This window comes from Vulpes lagopus, chromosome 2 (genome assembly GCF_018345385.1).
Source record: "Vulpes lagopus strain Blue_001 chromosome 2, ASM1834538v1, whole genome shotgun sequence".
NCBI lineage: Eukaryota > Metazoa > Chordata > Mammalia > Carnivora > Canidae > Vulpes > Vulpes lagopus.
In genome coordinates, this window is record NC_054825.1 from 74,196,999 (window position 1) to 74,216,115 (window position 19,117).

Below are 19,117 nucleotides of genomic sequence, written 5' to 3' on the forward strand. Positions count from 1 at the left end.
AGCATCAAAGGGTGAGGTTGAAAATGAATAAACCGAGGTCAGGTATAAAGGGCTTTGTAAGCCATGTTAAGGAGGTTGGATTTTATTTTAGGGTCAAGAAGGAGCTAATGGGTCATTTGTTTTTAAAGATTTTATTTATTTATTTATTTATTTATTTATTTATTTATTTATTTATTTATTTATTTAAGGGATTAGGGGAAGCAGAGGGAGAGAGACAGGCAGACTCCACACCAAGCTCAGAGCCCAACACGGGGCTCAATTCTATGACCCTAAAATCACAACCTGAGTGGAAATCAAGAGTGGGACACTTAACTCACTGAGCCACCCAGGGGCTCCACTAATGGGTCATTTTAAGAGGGGCAGTGACAGGATCAGAGTTGCATCTAGAAAGATGGTTAGGGCTGCCATGGGTAACACATGATTAAATTGATTAGGGAAGCACAAATTCACACTTGGCAGTGATAGTTCTGTACGAATTATGCAATTAGGTGGTTTGTGGTTTTCCCTTATTTATATTTTCTAGCCTAATTTCTTTGAAGTTATTGTTTCACTGTTACAGAATAAGTAGAATTATGTTTGGTATATTGCAAAGATGGACATATCAATACATCACACCCCCCCTTTCATCTTACAGTATGATGGGGCCACTCCTCTTTTGGGATTTTAGGTCAATACTCCCTCCCCTTGAACCTGGGTAGACCTATGTAATTGCCTTGCTAATAGAGTACAGGACAAATAATGTGACTTCTGAAGCTAGGGCATAAAAACATCCCACCCTCCCCCTCCCCCACTCCAACATGTTCCTTGGTTGTTGTAAGCCAACATGTAGTATGTCTGGCTACCCTGAAGCCATCATACTATAGAAGCACCATGGGAAACAGGTGCTCCCAGCAGCTTAGCCCCCAGCTGTGTGAGTCTTCACACCCCAGGCATAAGACATAGAAGAGATTTGAATGATTTCAGGCCCCAGCCTTCAAGCCACCCCAGCTGACACCAAGTGGAACAGAGGCAAGCTGTCACTGCAAAGCCCTGCAGATTTTATGAACAAAATAAATGTCATGGCTTAAGCCACTGAGTTTTGGACTCGTTTGTTACTCAACAATAAATAACTGGCACGCCATGACCTGGGTTTCAGGTTTTATGCAGCTAATTTCAAGTATTTTATTTTTCAGTCCCTTCTAGTTTCTAATGGTTACAGAATTTTAATACTTATACCGAATCCCGTATGGAGAGGAGCAAAATTGGATGCAGGGACCAGCTGTGAGGTGGTTGCAATTGTCTAAGGAAGAGATGACAGTGACTTGACAGTGACTTCTATTTCCACTTAGGATATGGAATATGCTGCAAGAAAATGTCACTCCCACCCTAGCAATGAGAAATAGCCAGATAATCTACAAAACCATAGTTTTTCTTGAGTTCTCAGGAAGCTGAGGTCACGAGGCAATGAAATAAAATCTCTTCATTTTTTAAAAGATTTTATTTATTTATTCATGAGAGACACAGAGAGAGGTAGAGACATAGGTGGAGGGAGAAGCAGGCTCCCTGCAGGGAGCCCAATGCAGGACTCAATCCCAGGACTGCGGTATCATGCCCTGAGCCAAAGGCAGATGCTCAACCACTTGAGCCACTCAGGCGTCCTGAAATAAAGCCTCTTCAAGGAGAGAGAGGGACACACACGAACAGTTTCAACTTTAACAGAGCATGGAAGAAGGAGGTGACTGTCCTACAAGTGAGTAAGAGGAAACCAACAAAAATTTTAACAGAGCCTGAAAGGCTACACGTGCGCTAGCGTGTCAATTTAGAATAGCTTGGAGACTACTCCAGACACAGAAGAGTTTCTACTCACAGGTAAGCTTTCTTCCAGAGGTCTCTCCTGTAGTTCTGAGGAAAAGTGGGAGCAGGGCAGGACATGGGAGGGGGCTTTCCTCCTAGGTGGTGCGAGCACTCGGCGTAGATAAGGCAGCTGCTGGGGAGAAGACAAAAGGCCTCAGCTGCTTCCACAATCCTCTCTTCTTAGCAAAAGCCTTAAGCCACTGGGGAAGAGGCAACAGAGTCTTGCTTGGGGGGGAGGGGGAGTGATAAAAGCCAAACTCACCTGCTTCTGGGTAAGGAGTAAAAACGTTCTTGCCTTTTCTTTAATACTAGCAAAGATCCATTCAGTGAGGAAGAATGGAAGCAAAATCCCTCTATCCCAAAGGGAAAGCAGGAAACCATCACAGGCTGAAGATTCAAGCAAGGGTCTGTTCTGCTCTGGGGAGAGGGCAAGAAACTCTGGCCACCCCAAAACCAACCACAGATATAAGGCAGAATTTGGCTTTCAGAGGGAGTAGGGGCAGAAATAATGAAAAAGCCCCACTCTTGACCTTGGGGTGTGTCTAAGACTAAAGGGGAACCAGGAAAACACACACACATCCTCAACCCACTGTGTCCTGCCCCTCCAAGAGCCTAGCACCACACGGCAAGCAACAGCAGGCTACTGCTGGTGGAGAGGCAGGCATGCAGGGATGGTTGAAAAGCTGAGGGTAGAGCAGGAACCCAGAAAAACCCTGACACCCCAGTCCCTAGTCTAAGCAGCTCACCACTAGAGGAATTCAAAGCCTATTTTGCACTGAAGTAATGGTGGTAACAACAAGACCCAAACCCAACCTGATCCCTAACTAAACTGATTCAGCCCCTCAGACCAACAGAAGAGGAATGCCCACTTCAGGCCATAAATACCATATAGTTCAGGATCTGTTATTTACACAGGATGGGCATTCAGTACAAATTTATGAAACATACGAAAAGGCGAGAAAGAAAAAAAAAAAAACCCCAATCCATCATCAAAAGATAAAGAAATCAACAGAACCAGACTCACAGATGACACAGATAGGAACTTTAAAATAATAATGACTAATATGTTAATGGGTCTAGTGAGAAAGGATGGGCAACCTGCATGAACATATGGGGAGTCTCAGCAGATGCATGGAAACTATAAGAAAGTCAAATGGAAATGCTAGAAGTAAAAGACTTGATATCAGAGATGAATTCCTTCAACAAGCTATTTCATAGGCAAGTACAGCTGAGGGGAAAAAAACAATGAACTTGGGAAAGGTCAATAGAACTCAACCAAGCTGAAACACAAAGAGAAAAAGGAATAGGAGTAAGAAAAGGAAAACAAATGAAAACCAGGCTTCTGAGATCTGTGGGGAAACAGCAAACAGTCTAATATATTTGTAATTTGAGTCCCAGAAAGTGAAGAAAGAACAAATGGGGCAGAAGCAATATTTGGGGAGATGACTGTTAACACAAACGAAGACATGGCACTGAGCCTAGAGAGAGATGGATGTGGGAAGCATGGAGGGGTAAGACCCATGGGAACTTGGTATCTGAGTGGAATGAGAGTGGAGTGAGAGAAAAGGAAGAGAGAAGCATGGCTCCTGGGTTTCTGCATGAGGTAGTAGTGGGTGGTTAGCAAGTGGTGCCGGGATTGCCAGCCTGGCTTAGGTCTGCAGAGCCCATGTTCCATGGGTGCACCACCCTGCCTCCTACAGGCTAGACTGGAGTGACAGTGGGTGGGCCTCTGCTCCTTGATGCCCCAGCCTCCAGTGGGAGGCTATACTAAGCAGCAGTGTGCTGGCCCCCATGAGTCAATGTGTGGCTAAGAGGCGTATACATCGCCTGTCATTCTCCCCACCTCCCTTTCCCAAGGTCTACACATCACAGGCTGTTCTGAAGGAAAGGTTTTCTCTTTTCTCTTCATGCTGACCTGATCCACTTTTTAAAAATGAGTTCTTTTGCAGATAAGCAGGGAGGGATGAAGCAGAGGTGGGTGAAAGGAATGATGTCTGTGTGTGCATGTGTGCACAAGAAAGGAGATGAGTTACTGAGAGTTTATGAGTATTGTATTTTTTCCTTTTTTTTTTTTAAAGTAGGCTCCACACTCCACATGAGGCTTGAACTCACAACCCTGAGATCAAGAGTTGCATGCTCTACCTACTGAGCCAGCCACGCACCCTGGGTTTTTGAGCATTTTATAGAATAGTACCACTTTGGGTTTTTTATCTTATGTCCATTTTGGATGAGATTATCCACTGGTAACTCAGCAGATGCCAAGGTGCAGCATGGTCTTCAGCAGAGTGTCTGATCAAATAAATCATTAGATATGGGAGACAGGATGAAGGATGTAGGCTGGATAAGAGCATAGTAGTATAAATTCACAGTTGTTTGAACAACCATCTAGAAAGTAAGCCATTGATAAACTGATAGGATGCTGGTTTCTTTTTTCTTCTTCTCTCCTCCTCCCCCTCACCTTTCCCCTTCTTCCTCTCCTCCTTCTCCTCTTCTTCTCATTATTCCTCCTTTTTCTTTTTTCTGCTCAGCTCAACATTTAAAAAAAAAAGATTTATTTATTTAAGAGAGAAAGAGAGAGAGCAAATGGGAGAGGGGAAAGTGAGAGAGAGAATCCCAAAGCAGACTCCCCACTGAACATGGAGCCCTATCTGGGGTTTGATCCTAGGACCCTGAGATCATGACCTGAGTCAAAATCAAGAGTCGGACCCTAAAGTGACTGAGCCACCCAGGCACCCCCAGCTCAACATTTTTATTAATGATTTGGCTAAGTGCATAGAAGGCATCTTTACCAAAAGTGAGAGGATAGGTAACTAGCCAACAGAATCAGACTAAAAATTTTTATAGACTGGAATGATGGGACAAAGTATGAAATCGAACAGGGATAATATGAAGCCCTTCATTTAGGATAAAAAATAAATTAACTCTACAAATAGAAGACAAAAAAGAACTGTGTATTAGTTTATTCTAGTGACAGAAGCCAGACTCAATCTAGATTAAGCCATAAAGGGACATTGATTGAGAAGGACAAAAGTAGAGCTGGCCTCAAGGTCAGCTGGATCCAAGGACTCAAACAGGATATTCAATCTCCTCTTTCTTCCACTCTTAGCTTTTCTCTATTTCTTTCTGTGTAGGTATAGCAGGTAGACAACTGGAAGTTTTGCACATCATCCCAGTTCTGCACATCAATCCAGCCCTTCAACGCCATATATGAAATCCCAGGGAAGGACTTTGATGGCCTGGCCTGGGTTACATGCCCATTGATGAATTGCTGTGACCAGGGACAGAATACTTTTACTGGGTTACATGCCCATTGATGAATTGCTGTGACCAGGGACAGAATACTTTTACTGGCTGAGCCTAGGTCACGGGCCCAAACCTATGGCTAGAGGCACAGGGTACCATGGTTGGCAATCCCACCAGAACCATTTGAGAATGGGAAGTAGGGGAGAGTTGCTGTTACCTGCAGAAACACAAAAAGGATGCTGAGAAACCAAAACAACAGATGTTTGGTGTCTTTACGGTTCAATCGAGTCAGTAGTGTGTACCTGCCAACATTTATAATTCTAGGAATCAATAGCGGAAATGTACTTAGGGCTATAATAGTGTAAAAATACATTCTGCACTGGTCATATGACTCTGAAGCATCATCTAGGCACTATGAAAGAGGAACATTAACAAACTCACAGTGCTCTCTGGAGGAGGGGTCCAGAGTGAGGAGACTCAGAAGATCATCTCATTTGAAGAAAGATCAAGGCAATACAAATTGACCTGGAAAGAGAAGATATGATAGACATAGTTGGCCTTAAAATATATGGAGGGGGCAGCCCAGGTGGCTCCAGTGGTTTAGCGCCGTCTTCAGCCCAGGGTGTGATCCTGGAGACCCGGGATCGAGTCCCGCTTCGGGCTCCCTGCATGGAGCCTGCTTCTCCCTCTGCCTGTTTCTCTCTCTCTCTCTCTCATGAATAAATAAATAAATAAAATCTTTAAAAAATATGTATGGAGGAATCTTGAGTAGAAAAATGAAACACTGACATACAATGGACAAACTAGGACCAGTGGGAGTAAGTTTCAGGGAGATTTGTTACCATTCCTTACAAGGTAAACTTTCTAATAGCTGTCCAAGAATAGACAAGGCTGCCTTGTAAAAGGTAGTGTGTCTGGGCAACCTGGGTGGCTCAGGGGCTTAGTGCCTGCCTTTGGCCCAGGGCCTGATCCTGGAGACCCAGGACTGAGTCCCACGTTAGGCTCCCTGCATGGAGTGTGCTTCTCCCTCTGCCTGTGTCTCTGCCTCTCTCTCTCTCAATCTCTCTCTCTCTCTCTCTCTCTCTCTCTCTATGTGTGTGTGTGTGTGTGTGTGTGTGTGTGTCTCATGAATAAATAAATAAAATCTTAAAAAAAAAAAAAAGTAGTGAGTCCCCGGTCACTGGAGGTGTTCAATCAGGCATCAGATGTAAAGGGGATTCCTGTATCTGACAAAAAGTTGGATCAGGTGCCCTCTAAGGTCCTTTCCAGTTATGAAAATCTATGGTTGTCCATTGGAGACCTACAGGCACTTCCTGCTAGTAAGTCCATCCCTGGACTCCCCAGAATCTGGGAAGGAGAGCTGGTGAGCTCTTTTCCCTTCCTAGATGATAATGATCCCTTCCAATGAACACTAGATCACTTACCAACAATCAGAGGGAAATTCTCCTACGCACACCACCAAGCAATTCTCATACACCAGCAGGAGGTCCAAGAATCCAGCCCAATTCTATCACTATCTACCCAGAGATTGTATCAGATTCTGCAGGGTAAAGGTTCAGTCTTACAAGACTGTCCCCTAACTGCCACTTCAGATGCCCACTGCAAGCCCCGGGCTGTTACCTGTGCTTCCGACCAACTGGCTACAGATTGGAGGTTCCAACCACCTCCACCTTAGGTTCAGTTAATCTGCTAGAGTAGCGCACAGAACTCAGGGAAACACAACATTTATCAGTTTATTAAAGGACGTGATAAAGGATAGAAATCAACAGTCGGATGAAGGGATACATAGGTGAGCTTCCATCCCTCTCCAGGCACACCACTCTCCACAAACTCTGTTCACCAACTCCAAAGCTCTCCCAACCTAGTCATTTTGGGTTATTATGGAGGCTTTATTGCATAGTCATGACTGAGTCACTGGCCATGGGCTGGTTCAGCCTATAGCTCCTCCCCCATCCCTGGAGGTTCCCAGCCTCTACTCACATAGGTGTTCCTCCTGGAGACCAGCACCTGCCTTTTTTGGGGGGAGTGCGGGGGGGTCCATAAGTCACCTTCAGTAATAACAAGACATCTATTTCACCTTTCTGGCTCTGAAGTGTTTTCATAAACTGTGGGTGAACAGCAAATATATCTGAGAAATATATTTTGGTCATCTAAATGACCAAGTATGCATTTCTTGTAAATCATTTTAACATAGATGGGAGGCTGTGAGCAGGCACAGGAACTGTCCATCACAGCTGCAGCCAGACAAAGAAGTGGGCCAAAGGGGTGTGGGGCAAGGCATCAACAGCATCTGCCATGGTCCCTTTCCCACTTGGTCCAGGACCTATCTTCCAGAGACAGCATGGGACCTTTGATTTTCATGTTCTAGCCTCTGTGACCCAGTGAAATCTCCAGGTCAGCTAATTCTGCATAATCTTTTCTGAAGTCCACCCCACAGCTCTTTTGGGTTGAAGTCTCCCTTCTGGGCTGAGCAACCTCAAGGGCTGTCTGGGCTGACGTGCATGGGCACTGGACTCTCCAGGCTGCCACCTGTTCTGTTCTACACCCACATGTGAGCTTGGTACATGATAACATTAGGGCCACTGGCTGCATTGTTCACTCTACTATAGTCAAGGCCAGAAACAGGTTGAAGGCTGGATGGGCTCCAAGTTTCCTCTGCTGATGGTCTATTGTTTCTTAAGAAGAAAAGGCTAAGAATGACTGAGAACTCAAAGACCCTGAGAGACCTCAGTCAAAGCCTTGGAGACACTTTGGAAGATGGGAAATCAATGCACTAACATTAGAGGCAGGATTCCCAGTCCAAGTTGGTGTGCCACTCCAGTTACCACTCCTCTGGCCTTGTTCAGAGCTCTGAAACCCTTCTCTCTCGCTCCTGTTCCTCTCTCCCTCTTACCTTGCATTCCTGAGTCATACTCATTGTCTTTCCAGCCGTCCCTTCTGTCTTCCTTCATGTTAGTTACCTCCTGCTATGAGGCTACATTACCTCTGATGGTCACACGACTCCCTGATTTTGCCTCACTTCTTACCATCCCTGCTCAGTGCTCTGATACCCATTTCATCACCTGGGAGAAGGGAGGTGGAGCTGCCAGTATTTATGGTGAGTCTGGGGTGAGATGGGCCTCCCTATGGGAAAGAGGGGGTGTGTGCTGGGGTGTGTTGGAGTGGAGTTCAGTTTTACCATTGTTAGATTAAGGCAAGGCAAATGGATGGCAGATGTTATCCAGCCAGTGGAAGAGCCTGGTCAGCAAATCAACTGAAACCCACCTGAGGTCTCAGGTGAGAGATGAGACAAAATACTGGATCCCACCTCAGCTCAAGACAAGGCACTTTACTGAGATGGGAGCGGGGCAGTGGGGGCTGACTCCTCTCCCACCTGTCCCCTCTTCCCTCTTTTCCTCCCTCAGGCTCCCTCCATCGCTCTTCCCTCCTCTTGCTCTTCAGTTGGGGCTTCTCTCCCCCTGTGCTGTCATGAGTTCCCTATGTCTCTCTTTGTCTCTTTTTATCTTCTTTCTGTCTCAGACTCTGCTGTGCTTTGTTCATCATCCCCCAGTCCCTTGTCACTGAGACCCTGTCACCATCTCACTTTTTGCCTCTTCACATTCTCTCGGTCCCTAAATATGCTTAGTTTCTCTTGGTCACCGTCAAAGAGACTGGCGTATGCCTCTGACTTGATCTGTTTTTCTGTGTCCTTCTGTCCATATTCCCAAAAGCCCTTTAACTCCAGAACGTCTGGCTGGAGTGGCTTTTCTGAGAACAGAGCCTGGGACAGCCACCCAACGTGTGTGTATGTGTGCGCGCACGCGGAGTCGAGGTGGCTGAGAACATTTCCAGCCCAGCGGTCGTCATGGTAACAGCCTGGGCGGGCCAGGCAGGGGACACAGCGAACCACGTGGGCTTGACCTTTCTGTGGGTGTCACGTTTGAGCGGGAGCTGGGGAAAAACAGCAACAACTGCTTCCCTCTGGCTTCCAGGCCACGCTGAAAGGAGAGAGGGAGAGAGGAGGAGAGAACTGGGACAGCTGGCAGCAGAGGGAGAGGAGAGCCGTTAGCCAGAGCCATCTCGAGACGGGGCGGGAGAGGAGGGCGCGAGCACAGGCCTGCACACACGCACACACAGCTTGGGGTCGGCACCGGGACTCGCACCACGAGCTGACCTATGGAGGGCACCAGACATCATTCCTGGAGGTTCAGCCCGCGCTTCGCCAGCCGCTGGCCGCAGCTCCGGGTAGGTGGTTACTAAAAGGTCAGTTCCCCACACTCAGAGCTCCCCTCCAGACTCCTTCGGATCAAATGTCACTTTTTCCATATTGCAGAAGCCTCTACTGCTCTAAGGAAAATCTGCTAAGAGAAAAAAGAGCCAAATGATTCTTGCAAAAATAGAAATATTATAAATGCAAAAGTCCAAAGAAAGACACTCAAAAGGCATTCTAATCCTCCTTCCCCTTTTCCCAGCTCTGAAGGTCACTCCACAGTTGCTTCTCATGCCTCCCAGGTCAGGGGGGAGAGACGAGGCTGGGTCCCGGGTCCACTTCTCTGGCAAGGGCACAAGAAGGGCCTCCAGATCTTTTGTTGCCCGTGTGTGATGGGGGCTCGGACTCACAGCTTTCCTCCTTGCCTGTAACATACCCATTCTGCTCCTTATCTTTCTCCTATGCTGCAGACATACAGGTGCCAGAACGAGGTGTCCACCGGTGTCCTGTTAATCCTGTGACCTCTTAAGGAGACGTGAAGGGTACAGGGCAGCCTCAGGTCAGCTCCGTAGAGAACACAACTCACCTGTGGATCTCAATTCTAGACTTTCTTTAAAAAAAATTTTTTTTAAAGATTTTATTTATTTATTCACGAGAGACGCAGAGAGAGAGAGGCAGAGACACAGGCAGAAGGAGAAACAGGCTCCACACAGGGAGCCCGACGTGGGACTCGATCCCAGGTCTCCAGGATCAGGCTCTGGACCGAAGGCGGCGCCAAACCGCTGAGCCACCCGGGCTGCCCAATTCTAGACTTTCAAGTCATGGCCATGCAAGAAATCTCAAACCTTCTGGGAAACACGACTATGGAAAACAAGACCACCAACTCAGGGTGAAAAGTAAGGTCTTGCAGTGTACTGACAATCTACATGCAGGAAAGACATGAAGTGGACACTCACCAGCCAAGAGGTGGGTGACTTAACACACCAGCATCCCAGCCTTCTTTTATTCAACAGTCAGCCCAAGATCCCCTTGGAGAACTGCCATTGTGCCACTCAGATAAAGGAAGGGGAAGTCTTGTGATTCTTGGCAGGAGAGGGGATGGCAGACCAAGTGGTCATGAGTTAGCATGCCTCCCAAAGGCTGTTTGAAATGAGTCCTGATTTTGTATATTTGCAAGTGCTTATAGTGTTTCCAAAACTCCAGCAGTTTTGAAGCTAACCTCTCTTTCTCTGACTCAGGTTTAGGTGTTGTGGGCCTCTGTTTGCAAGTTGATTTACATAACCTTCTAGTTCTTTCTCTACAGAATCACTGACTCCTTCTGTCCCTTCCCTGGGGTCAGAGGGGGTTCTGGGAACCTTTGAGTACCTGTGACTCCAGAACAGTGGGCAGAGGACATGAGGGAAATTTGGGTGCCCTGCCGTCCCACACGAGACCCAGGCTGCAGCCTAGCACACAGGCCCTGCACCATCACTCTGCCTTGGCTGCAGCTATGTCTCTGTGTGAGCACAGGGCCTTTCTCTTCTGACCAAGCCCCTTCCCTCTAGATCTGACTTTTTTCCACCAGCCCCTCAATTCACCCCTGATGCCCCTCCCGCTCAGCACCTGGGGCTGGGACAGCTCCCCAGGGGATTTTTTTTTTTTTTTTTTTTTTTTTATAGTCTTGAAGCATCTGCGTACCCGAAGTGATGTAAACTGGGGAATGTGGGTCAGACTGGTGATTGTTCCCACCAGATCTGTGGCTCCTAGAATCCATCTGATCTCTCTCTACTCATGCTCTGGGCCAGGCCTGCCTCATCTTCTGGATCTGGATGTTCATGCACTAGAACAGGCCATCCACTATTTCATGCCCATGCCTTTACTCACTCTATTCTCTTTGCTAAAAATCTCTTTTCTTGGGAATCCATGTTCTGCTTCAAGACTCAATTCGAATGCTACCATGCAAGTAGAGCTCCCCTCAATCCACTTCAGGCTACTCTGCTTCCCTTAGAATTTGTTCTTACCACTCTCATAGTAGTCATGTTTCTGTTTCCACATCTGCCTCCCCACTGGAGGGTGTGCTGTCTGGAACAGACTGGTCATATTGATCTGTGGATCCCAGAACTTGGCTCAATATTGCTCACTGAGTATTTGTTAATGCTGTTGGTTCTCACCCAGAGTAGACCCTTGGTGGAAGGTGTGAGCCAGAAAGGTCTCACACTCCTCAGAAGCAATGATATATCTGCATGCCAATGAGTCATGAATGGCATATGTCATGCTGCCCCTTCCTTGCCAGACAACAGTCCCATCCTGACAAGGTCCCATGGTGCCAGGCTGGTTGAAAGACAGGGTACCTCTCACCTCTAACAAAACCACAGCTTTGGCCTGTTGGCACCCCATGTGATAGAGATGCAACACCTGGCTGCCATCTGCATCTTTCCTCCCTAGCCTTGGACAGCTGAATCCTGTAGTTATGCCCTCATCCTTTGGCTCTACTGACTCCTCTTGCTGCACTAAACAGAGCCCTTGAGAGTGGTTTTGAGTGGGAAGAGAGGGCTGGAGGCATCCTTCCTGTCCTCCTCCCTCTCCCTCCTCCTGGCTGGCTGCAGCTGTGCTGTGTGATGGGGAAGTGAGCACAGTCTTAATTACCGCTCAGCCCTGCTCATTAGTGCCTCTGGAAGCCAGAGAAGCCCCGAGTTAGGATGTCTCGATCACAGTGGAGGCCAGGGCCCCAGGTTTCCTGGCTGATCGCTACTCCCATTTCTCAGGGATTGAGTCTGTGTGACTGTGGATCCCTTTTTGGGCCTCCTGAGGGAAATGTCCTTCCCCAGGATGGGAAAAGCGCTAGAGCTGGAGAGAAGAGAGGGAAGAATGGACCCCCTCGTGGGCTCTCACTCGTGTGTACAGAGCATCACGGGGACAACATATGGTGGAACATGTGAAACTCCAGTGCAATCAGAGAAAAATGAACAAATGATTAAATAAACCACATGTGCTTAAATCCAGTACATTGATGACTACCTTTGGAGGGACTTAGGCAAGCGACTGGTGCATTGTTCAGCCACTATTTTTTTTTTTTTTTTGTAGTGAAATGGAAAAAAAAGAACGGTAAGTTGCTGAATACTGAACAAAAGAAAGCCGAGCGAAGTGGGGGGGTGGGCTGGAAATTGTAAATGAATACGCCCGGTACAAAGTCCTTCACAATACCAACTTGTAAACACCCTAGAAGATCATATGAGATAATACACATGAAAGCACTTTTTGAACTGTAAAAGGCTTTGGAAATATACGGTATTATTAGATAATATTTCTGCTCAGCGCAGACTATAGAACAGATGCTACGAGGAGGCTGGAGATTTATGATAATGACTCATCACCCACAAGGTACTCACACAGTTTAGGCTGTTTTATTTAATTAGTCATTGCCTCTCACATACACTACTGTGCAAGCCTTCTAAGGAGCCTGCCCACCTCCACCTTCTTGCTGTTCCATTCATCCTTTATGCCACCACCAGATTAATTTTCCTGATGTGGAGCTCTCATCAGATACTTACAATGATTCTCTTGCCCACTTCATAGAGCTTGGAGACCTGGGTTTAGCAATCCAGATCAGACTCTGCTCCGACACGACTCTCCCAACCTAATTTCCCTCCTTCCACACTGTAGACGTAGACTTGGGGAGATCTAGTCATTTATCCAACACCACACAGACACAAAGGGGCAGATCCCCAAATCAAACCAACAAACCCCAGACACCGGACTCTAAAACCACTGCTCTTTGTAGCCCCTCTCTTTTTCCCTTTGATAGATAAGACACAATGAAGATCTTCCCACAAAGAGCTTTTTCTCTTCTTTGGAAAAAATTTCCTCAGGACAAACTCCCAAGAGTGGGATTACCAATTCAAAACACATTAATATTTTTATGGCTACATGAATTGACATATACTCGGCCAAAGGGCTGAGCTGATTTATATTTTAGCCGGTGATAAATACACACAGCTTTCACCAGACCCTCCCTGCCACTGGGGGGTAATCTTTGAATAAATTGCTTATTAAATAAGTTATTTCTTTGTATGAGTTTCTTTGACTACTGAGGTGGAATATTTTTCATGATTCTGTTTACTATTTGTACTTTATCTTGTGTAGATTATGTGTTCATATCTGTGGCTCATATAATTATTAAAGTCTCCCAGGTTTCAGATGTTGCAGCTAGAAAAAAGGAAAAGAAAGGGCTATCTTTAAGAGCAGATATGGTGGGCTCTGTGAGATCAGAGCAGAGGTCTGTAAATAAGCTGTACCTTTTTTTTTTTTTTTTTTTTTTAATAAGCTGTACCTTGAGTGAATCTGTAAGGCAAAATTTAGGTCAACTGATTTAAAATACAGTCTGCAATTAAAGAGAGCACTTTGGAGGAGGCATTCCCTAGACTCAGTCAATACTTTTCCTCACCCTGTCAGTGTGTCATAACACTAACATCCACTACTTAATTTCCAAGTCATTTTGGTGACTACATATTTGCCCTCAAACAGCACTGCTTTATTTTTTTATGTTGTATTAAAATTATTTTTTTACAGATTTTATTTATTTATTCATGAGAGACACAGAGATACAGGCATAGGAGAGATACAGGCATAGGGAGAAGCAGCCTTCATGCAGGGAGCCATACATGGGACTGATCCCAGGTCTCCAGGATCACACCCTGGGCCGAAGGTGGCGCTAAACCACTGAGCCACCCAGGCTGCCCTTATTTTATTTTCTGACGAGGTAATGTATACACACAATACAAAGGTCAAAAGATAGAAAAGGATATAGAGTAAAAACATCTCCTTCCTCCTCTGCCTTGGAATCATTGCCTTTCCATCCCTGGGGACAGATGCTATTCCCAATTCCTTATGTATCCTTCAGGGACATCCTATGCATATTTGAGCCTGTATGTGCATATTCTTAATGGAAATGATAGTATATAATATAGCATACAATACGTGCTGATCTGTACTTTCCTGTTTTGAGAATATTCCATATCAACATATAGAAAGTTTAAATACATTTTTAAAACTGGAATATTGGGACGCCTGCGTGGCTCAGTGGTTGAGCGTCTGCCTTTGGCTCAGGGTATGATTCCGGAGTTCTGGGATCGAGTCCCACATCGGGCTCCCTGCAGGGGGTCTGCTTCTCCCTCTGCCTGTGTCTCTCTCTGTGTGTCTCTCATGAATAAATAAATAAAATTTTTAAAAAGAAAAGAAAAACTGGAATATTAAGTGGATGTGCTCTACACTAAGAGAACTCAATGAACAAAAATCCACATATATAAGGCAAATTTTCTGGAGGTACTTACTTTGCAAACTAAACCTCTATTTGTATAGAAATCTTCTAATATTAAGCCAACTTCATATATTTCAGTTATGATTCATTTCATCAATATTATGTTAATCTGTTTATACATAAACGGTCTATGAAAATCAAAGGCCATTTAACTTGGAAATTATTTATTAAGCATATACATTGTTAAAGATTATACTTTGGTCAAAATGATATCCTGACCTGGTCAGAAAGTGTGATTATATGTTTAAAAAAGTCGATTCTAGGGACGCCTGGGTGGCTCAGCGGTTGAGCATCTGCCTTTGGCCCAGGGCGTGATCCTGGAGACCCGGGATCGAGTTCCACATCGGGCTCCCTGCATGGAGCCTGCTTCTCCCTCTGCCTGTGTCTCTGCCCCTCTCTCTCTCTGTGTCTCTCATGAATAAATAAATAAAATCTTTAAAAAAAATAAAATAAATAAAATAAATAAAAAAGTTTATTCTATATTCATGTAATATTACAGGAAATGTCTTTGCCATTAAATTAATAATACTAGGATGTAAAAATCAGATTAGTGATTGCCTAAGGTAGAGAGTATGGAAAACTGATTGCACAAGGGTCTGAGGTATTAGAAATGTCCTGTATTTTGACTGGGATAAAAAAGATTTTATTTATTTATTTGACAGAGAAAGTGTGTGCAAGCTGGGGGAGGAGCCATGGGTGAGGGAGAAGGGGACTCTGATCTGAGCATGGAGCCTGACAAGGGTCCCGATTCCATGAGCCTGTGATCATGACCTGAGCTGAAATCAAGAAAGGGATGCTTAAAAAAAAAAAAAGGGACGCTTAACCTACTCAGCCACCCAGACACCCCTATGTAATTCTTGTATTAACCTGGGTTGCTCAGTGGTTAAACATCTGCCTTTGGCTCAGGTCGTGATCTTGGGATCCTGGGATCAAGTCCTATACTCCATGGAGAGTCTGCTTCTCTCTCTGCCTATGTCTCTGCCTCTCTCTCTGTGTCTCTCATGAATAAATAAATAAGTAAATAATCTTAATAAATAAAAAATAAATTAAAAACCCACAAATGTAATAGCTCCAAATATAATAATTCCACCTGTCCGGTTTGTAATCTATTTAACAAACATCAACAGGAAAAGGCTCTCAATGTTAGCTGATGTGAGATGTACAGTCCAGGGTCATCAGGACTTCTTGGTAGGATCCAGTCCACCAGAGCCTTGTGTCCTAACATGGCACAAAACTAGACTTTTGCCCTGGATCACATTGAAGGTTTGGGGCATGCCCTACAGATATCCCCAACTTCTTCCGATCACTGACCCCAGGGCTGACATCTCTGGGTTTATTATTTATGCTTAACCTACTGAGCATCCCAAGCACCCCCTGGTATGATCTTTTAAACTTTGATCTTATCTCTCCTTAGAATTTATCTTTTCAGACTTAGGGTCTTAGCTCTTCTAATGCCTGCTTTCTAACTGTATAGTTAAAATGTATCATACAATTAATTTTATTCCTTCATTTGTTCATTTACGTGATACTCACTTTCATCTCCTCCAAATCTTTGCTCAGATGTTACCTCCTCAATGTGGCCTATCCTAATTACTCTATTTAAAATTGAAACACCAGGGGTGCCTGGGTGGCTTAGTTGGTTAAGCATCTGCCTTTGGCTCAGGTCACCATCCCAGAGTCCTGGGATTGAGCTGAGTGTCGGCTTCCTGCTCAGCAATGAGTCTGCTTATCCTCTTCTTCTGTGTACCTCCCCCATCCTGCTTATGCTCTGTCTTGGTCTATCTCAAATAAACAAAATCATTTTAAAAAACAAAAATTGAAACACCTGCTCCTCCTGCACCCCCTATTGTCCTTACCCTGCTCCATTTCCCCATATTATTTAGCACCTTCTAACATAGTATATACTTTTCTTATTTACTATGTATGTTCTTTACTGTACATCTCCTTCCTCCAGGATGTAAGCTCCATTTTGTTTACTGAATCACTAATGTGTTCCAAGAATCTAGAACAGTGCTAGTTGCATAGTAGGCGCTCCAGAAATGCAGTATTTGTTGAAAGAATAAATGATGTAAGCTCCTCCCATGTATAAGACTACACAGGGCTAAGCATGTTGAGCCTCCAAAGATGAATCTGCAGTGAGTCTCACCCTCAGAGGGTCCATAGTCTGGCCTCGGATTTGGGACATGGAATTACTAACCACAATACAAGATTGAAACTTCAGGACAGAAAAAGAGCCAGGAGTTTAGAGGAGGAGGAAGAGAAAGCTTTCAGTCATGGAAGAACCATGGGAAGGCATGAGCATAGGAGTCAGAGATGGGAATTGAATGCTGAATTCCATCAGGGAACCTGGGTGGCTCAGTGGTTGAGCATCTGCCTTTGGCTCAGGTCCAGATCCTGGGGTCCTGGGATTGAGTCCTGTATCAGGCTCCCCACAGGGAGCCTGCTTCTCCCTCTGCCTATGTCTCTGCTTCTTTCTCTGTGTCTCTCATGAATAAATACAATTTTTACAAAAAAGAAAAAAAAAAGAATGCTGAATTGTAGTGCATGAGATGGCTTGTTATAAGCTCCTTACCCACAAATTAAGCGTAAAATTTTTTTTAAAAAGATTTCATGGGATCCCTGGGTGGCGCAGCGGTTTGGCGCCTGCCTTTGGCCCAGGGCGCGATCCTGGAGACCCGGGATCGAATCCCACGTCGGGCTCCCGGTGCATGGAGCCTGCTTCTCCCTCTGCCTGTGTCTCTGCCTCTCTCTCTATCTCTCTGTGACTATCATAAATAAATAAAAATTAAAAAATAATAATAATAAATAAATAAATAAATAAATAAATAAATACTTAAAAAAAAAAAAAGATTTCATTTACTTATTCATGAGAGACACAGAGAGAGGCAGAGACACAGGCAGAGGGAGAAGCAGGCTCCACACAGGGAACCCGACACAGGACTCGATCCCGGGACTCAAGGACCATGCCCCGGGCTGAAGGCAGGCTCCAAACCGCTGAGCCACCCAGGGATCCCCGGGGTAAAAATATTTATCTTAGTATGACTATAGGGGTCAAATAAAATAATGCCTGTACATAGCCTGTGGTGGATAGCACCTGATACTAAGTTCATGATGAACCAAGATCAATCCCCGGCTTCCTCTGGAGTGCCCCTCAAGGGGAGAGCATAAACCATGACCTATAATGGAATTAAGTCATTTAAATGATAGTTACCAGCACTGTGTAACAGCACAGACAACAGTTTGTGACCGACATCAAGTGAAAAAAGACAGATTGTCCCTGATTACAACAGGGTAAAAATAATTCAAAATCTACACAAAAATTAAATCCATTCTTGGGCTTGTCAGGTGGGAATGAGAATTAATTTACCTAAATCTGCTCCTCTGATATTTACAATTCCACTTTCTTGGGTCACCATTTAATTTTTTAAAAAGATTTTATTTATTCATGAGAGACAGAGAAAGAGAGGCAGAGACACAGGTAGAGGGAGAAGCAGGTTCCAGGCAGGGAGCCTGATGTGGGACTTGATCCCGCCATTCCGGGATCATACCCTGAGCCAAAGGCAGATGCTCAATCACTGAGCCACTCAGACGTCCCCACTATTTAATTTTGATACCATTTCAAACGTACAGAAAAGTTGCATTATATGAGGAATTTCCAAATACCCTTTACCCAGATTCATCAAGTATTTGCATGTGTGGCTTTCTCACCCTCTGCATATACACATGCATTTCCTAAAAATAAAGACATTCTCTCACATAACTGCAGAAGAGATTTCCTACTGTTTTTACAAATAAAGAGGCCAAGAGACGGTATCTTCCTTAGATCCTGGACTACATTCTCCCTAGGCTCAGGATTCAAGACTCTTCTTTGCAGTCTTTGGGCTTCTCACATCTGAAAACACCAGCCAACTACCAGGTCAGTCATGCTGCCAGAGCGCACAGCCCACTTCATAGGCCTGGGTGTGGTGTATTGTGCCCCCCCCACCAACTTCCAGGCTGGGGGGTGCTGAGATGGCACCACCTTGAGGAACCTCCTGTTTGAGGATAAAAATCCTGAAGGTGTAGGGCCACAAGGGTTTTTGTGACCCTGGAAGTGTGTCCATGGGAACTGAGCTTCCCCAGGAAACAAATGAACCCTCAAGGGAAAGACCCTTAGCTGCCTGCTGGCTCCCCACTCTTAGTGTGCTGAAAAGATTTTTTTTTAATTTTTTTTTTAATTTTTTATTTATTTATGATAGTCACAGAGAGAGAGAGAGAGAGAGGCAGAGACACAGGCGGAGGGAGAAGCAGGCTCCATGCACCGGGAGCCTGATGTGGGATTCGATCCCGGGTCTCCAGGATCGCGCCCTGGGCCAAAGGCAGGCGCCAAACCGCTGCGCCACCCAGGGATCCCTGAAAAGATTTTTTTAAACCACAGAGTCCTGAGGGCCAATCAATAAGTGCTGGAGCCCAAAGGGGTTAAACAAGTCTGTCCTTGGAATCCGTAGGCTTAGAGCCATGGTAATACAGGGATTGTTTAAGGGGGTGCTTTGTTTGGAGGAAGGAAGTCTATGCTG

At 45.2% G+C, this 19,117-nt stretch overlaps 1 long non-coding RNA gene across 1 annotated transcript in view; it reads right to left on the reverse strand.

Moving 5' to 3' along the window:
• Positions 1 to 1,550: 1,550 nt before the first annotated feature.
• Positions 1,551 to 19,117, reverse strand: part of LOC121485208 — a 33,756-nt gene continuing 16,189 nt past the window's right edge. Inside the window, exons 3-5 of the long non-coding RNA XR_005986233.1 lie at positions 5,518 to 5,601; positions 1,847 to 1,963; positions 1,551 to 1,723 (exon numbers count right to left, since the gene is read on the reverse strand). This is a non-coding gene — a long non-coding RNA (uncharacterized LOC121485208). The remainder of the gene's footprint in view (positions 1,724 to 1,846; positions 1,964 to 5,517; positions 5,602 to 19,117) is intronic.